The sequence below is a fragment of the Papaver somniferum genome, chromosome 3 (assembly GCF_003573695.1).
Source record: "Papaver somniferum cultivar HN1 chromosome 3, ASM357369v1, whole genome shotgun sequence".
Taxonomy (NCBI): Eukaryota; Viridiplantae; Streptophyta; class Magnoliopsida; order Ranunculales; family Papaveraceae; genus Papaver; species Papaver somniferum.
The window spans coordinates 197771582-197776181 of NC_039360.1; the positions used below are offsets into that span (position 1 = coordinate 197771582).

Below are 4600 nucleotides of genomic sequence, written 5' to 3' on the forward strand. Positions count from 1 at the left end.
ACCCTAATTTATGTTTCGTTTGAACTTCGAACTGAGAAACCACTACCTACTAAAGAAAGAAAAAAAGTTAAATCGGTAAAAATAAATGGAACTTTTAGAATCAAAAAAATATTGATTAGTCTCGTTATTTTTAAAGAATCCTTACCAGTATTATCATGATATACATCTTGATTAGTCTCATTATTTTTAAATAATCCCCACGTATTGTGTTTTACCTATTTGATTCTGAGAATATCCAATTTATGGTACCAAAATAATAATTATAATAAATATAAATCATTTCATTGTAGTTCTTTTAAGCACAACTAGAAGGTTAGAAATAGTAAATCTTCTCATTCATAGCAGAAGAAACAAAACAAAACAAAACAAAACAAAACAAAACAAAAAATCTATATTATAAGGGACAATGGTGTTTTTCCACAACGACAGTTATCTACAGTTCGGATACATAAAGAACGGTCCAGATTTAATCTACATTTTGGGGACATAAAGAATGGTCCATATTTTACCAGGTTTCCTCCCTTCCTTTTAGCCCAACTCGATCATTCGCTTGCCCGTTTGACTTTGAATAGTAACTGCTAGCCCCATTACTCTTCCCTCACCCAACGCTAAGAAAAAAATGTACCTAAGGAATCAAAGTTCCATTTATATTCTTTGGTATTTAATGGAATTGAAGATCAGTTATACCCTGTTTCACAGCCATTCATCTTTCGCTACACCCAGACGGATTAAGATATCTTTCTCACTATTTTAGGTATTTACTTTTGATGAATCAACGAGGTAAGCCCTAGATATGTAATTCACAATTTTTCTTTTTAAATCTTTTGAATCTCATTGCATTGTTCTTATATTTGATTTATATCTCTGATTCCATCCATAATGGCAATAAAATCATCCATTGTTTCTCAGTCTTATAGATTCTAACTCAACAAAATATTAATCAATTCAATCTTCTATGGGATGAGGTTATCTTCTCGCACAGGTTAGATCTAAGTTTGTGGACATTTAATTCAATATCAATTGTAGTAGTTTGCATTTTTTGATCACTGATTTTTCTTTTTCTTGTTAAAATATAAAGACATTCTAACTCAACAAAATATTAATGAATTCAATCTTCTTTGGGCTGAGGTACCTTCTCGCGCAAGTTAGATCTAAGTTTGTGGACATTTAATTCAATATCAATTGTAGTAGTTTGCATTTTTGATCACTGATTTTTCTTTTTCCTGTTAAAATATAAAGACAGTCTAACTCAACAAAATATTAATCAATTCAATCTTCTTTGGGATGAGGTTACCTTCTCGTGCAGGTTAGATCTAATTTTGTGGACATTTAATTCAATGTCAATTGTAGTAGTTTGCATTTTTTGATCGCTGGTTTTTCTTTTTCCTGTTAAACTATAAAGATATTCTAACTCAACAAAATATTAATCAATTCAATCTTTTTTGGGCTGAGGTTACCTTCTCTCGCAGGTTAGATCTAAGTTTGTGGACATTTAATTCGATATCAATTGTAGTAGTTTGCATTTTTGATTATTTATTTTTTTCCTGTTAAGTATTAATGTTAATCTTGTTTTTCTTATTTTTGGGAATTTATCACCTTCTCCGCCTAATGCAAGAATTAAAATTTGGTGTGAAGTAGTATATTTGTTTTGTGTTTACAATTTGGGTTTATATTAGCTTTGTGTTCTTATGCTTGGGTATTATGAATTGATTAATAGACCAGAAATAAACTGTCAACTATCTAGCATTTGGTGATGAACATCATGCTAAGGCAGAGTTTTTACCTGTTTATGTTTAATTTGATTTTCGGTTTATTTGCTAATTGAAAATTAAGAAAAAATTGGGTTTTCTGTACTGCATTTTTTAGGTCGAGCATTTTTATAGAATAACGATGGATGCAAGAGTGTTTATTCTCCTAAATGCTTCAACTTCATCATCTTTTCGTTGTAGAAAAAATAACATCCTTTGTTTCTAAAATCACAATGTAAAAAGCATTCAGAATTTTTCTGTCTTAAGAGAACTAATAATTTCAAATTTGAAGAAAAGTATTTCTCAATTGAGAGAAGTGGTAACCTTAAAGCAGATATGAAATCAGAACCATAATCTGCTGAAGATTCATTATCTTCAAAAGATGAGCCTGATAGTAGTACATTTGCATGGTAGGAAGAGTTTCTGAAGCATTGGATCATTGTTATTTTATGTTTCTCAGGGTTATATCTAACATGGATTGAATAAGCATATACGGACTTCGATTTGAGAATTGAATTGTCTTTCAAATTGTGTAACCTAAGAAGTTGTTCTTTTTTTTTTTTTGCAGGCAAATATTGGCATTGTTATCCTTAGCATGTCGATAAAGTACTCCTACAACTGTTGTATTATTCTAGATGAAACATCTCTATGAAACTATGAAGAATGAAACTATGTTAAAAGGTGTCTATATATTTGTTAACTTCCAGGGTGATGGAGAACTTTTATGTGTCTTTCCAGTTTGGAAATGGCGCAACAAGGGGAAAATCCAAAGCACTTTGAGGGGAGCTAATAGCAAAGTTTGACATAATGGTGAACTACTGCTCTTTTGCAGGCTGAAGTTCTGGTAAGAGAGCATTTTCTTGAAATCTTTACTTTATATATATACCATTGGTTTCCCTTTGTCCACCAGCAAGTATCTTGGTTGCAATGTGGATTACATCTCTTGCTTAGTATGACTTAATGGTGAACTGCAACTCTTGATTTCAGGAACCGTATCCTGAACTTCTGGAAAGTCAATCCCTTGACATGTGTTAGTGGCATATATTCCCTAAACAAATTCACAATTCTTAGTGAAAGATATTTCTCCTTGCACCCATACCCCAGTTGGACTATGACAATCCAACAAGTGGGTGACAAGATTGTATGGCCACCTCTAATTCATTAAAAAACTATGCATATGATGGATTATAGGTATACATGTGAGCTAAAATGGGAACATTACCCACTTAGGTTATCTAAACTTTCTTCGCATAAAATTGTATTGTTCTACTATCTTACAAGATTCATTGTTCTGGAAGAGTCTGAGCAGCAGGGAGCCAACATCTACAAGCGTGCAAATGTGACTGTTATGATACATTCTTTGTATTATCAATTTTAATGGGTAAATATATGTTTTCATTTAGGTTTATCGAATGTGAAGCACTCAAGAATATTGTGAAACTGAATTAACATTTGTGATTTTCAAATACAGAGTCTTGAAGCTGTTCAAACTCTCCAACACTGTCGACGAACATTGCACAAAAGTAGGAGTTTCTTGAGGCCATGAAGTGGAATCAATATGTAGTACTCAACGATGAAGAGGTCATCAAATGGTACCGCTTAACCAGGCATAAACATAAACGATGGGCTTCTATATGAAATGTAATTCGCTATTTTAGTGTTTCCATAATTCTATTATTACAACAGCAAGGATTACAGTTAACCATCTTTCAATAATCATATACACATTGGTGCTGAATTAAATAATGGGATTCTATATGAAATGTAAGAATTCGTTATTTTAGTATTTCCATAATTCTATTACACAACAAGGATTACAGTTAACCATCTTTCAATAAACATGTATACATTGGTGCTGAATTAATTATACTAAGCATTCAATTTTTATAGATGGGCAGAAAAACCCCGGATGAGGATAATCCTTTAGATGAAGAGGGCACGAGGACCAGTAACGTACCCTGATCTAATAATCAGTATCGGGATATAACATCACATTCAAAGGTACATCGTTCGTTAGGCATGATGGATGTCAAATGCAGACACTGTGGACCACTACTCTGGATCTGACGGAGTGATTTATTCCTTGGCCGATGATTGAGGAAGTGGCTGCAATAAATGATGTAATTGTTCAAATATACCATGGATCATATCCCTCTTACACGGCAGCAGAGTAGGTGTTGGGGGATTTGGAGGAAGGGTTGGCCAAAAATATGGGAGGCCCTTCTGCAAGTTTAAGAAATAAATCCGTTGGGGTCGATGACATTTAACTTCTCAATACGCATAACATCTAGAAGATAAGCTATTAATTCCAGAGAGCGGTGAAGGCAATTAATACGGATAATGACGTTTTCCCGGAAGTAATTATGTAGTCTATGTAAAGAATGTCTGAAGGAGATGTCTACGTCCACCATTGTTGGAACCCTTCAGGAGCTTAGGCAAAAATACAATTGCATTTTTTTTATTATATGACTTCTATGATGGACACAAAATGATAATGGTATTTGGTACGAGTGCTTAGTTGGCTGGTTAAAGGCTTATACTTAAGGCTTTAGTAGTATATCCTTTCTCAAAAAAAATTTGAAGGCATGCATACACAAATGTAACAAGCAGTTTTTACCTTACATTCATTTAGAATTTTCTTTTAGCTAAACATGAATTTTTCGTGTGATATCGATGTTTCTCAATTCATTATGCAAGCCGATGGATCCAATGTATGGATTCTTACTGGCCTTTTAGGCGTGATGCTGCCGTCGCAATAAATGAAAATCTCTCAATATGAAAATCTCTTAGTAAACAAAACATACGTACACCATTTAACACGTGTTAGTAACCGAGTCAAAATCTTTTACTTA

At 33.1% G+C, this 4600-nt stretch overlaps 1 long non-coding RNA gene across 4 annotated transcripts; it reads left to right on the forward strand.

Moving 5' to 3' along the window:
- Positions 1-843: 843 nt before the first annotated feature.
- LOC113362017 lies at positions 844-4216 on the forward strand. 4 transcript variants are annotated; one of them, XR_003365492.1, is made up of 5 exons: positions 844-1306; positions 2317-2592; positions 2736-3129; positions 3220-3389; positions 3639-4216. It is a non-coding gene; the product is annotated as an uncharacterized LOC113362017 (long non-coding RNA). The 4 variants fall into 4 exon arrangements; XR_003365490.1 differs by lacking the exon at positions 3639-4216 and having other exon boundaries at positions 844-982; positions 1240-1306; positions 3220-3576; XR_003365489.1 differs by lacking the exon at positions 3639-4216 and having other exon boundaries at positions 3220-3576.
- The last annotated feature ends 384 nt before the right edge of the window (positions 4217-4600 follow it).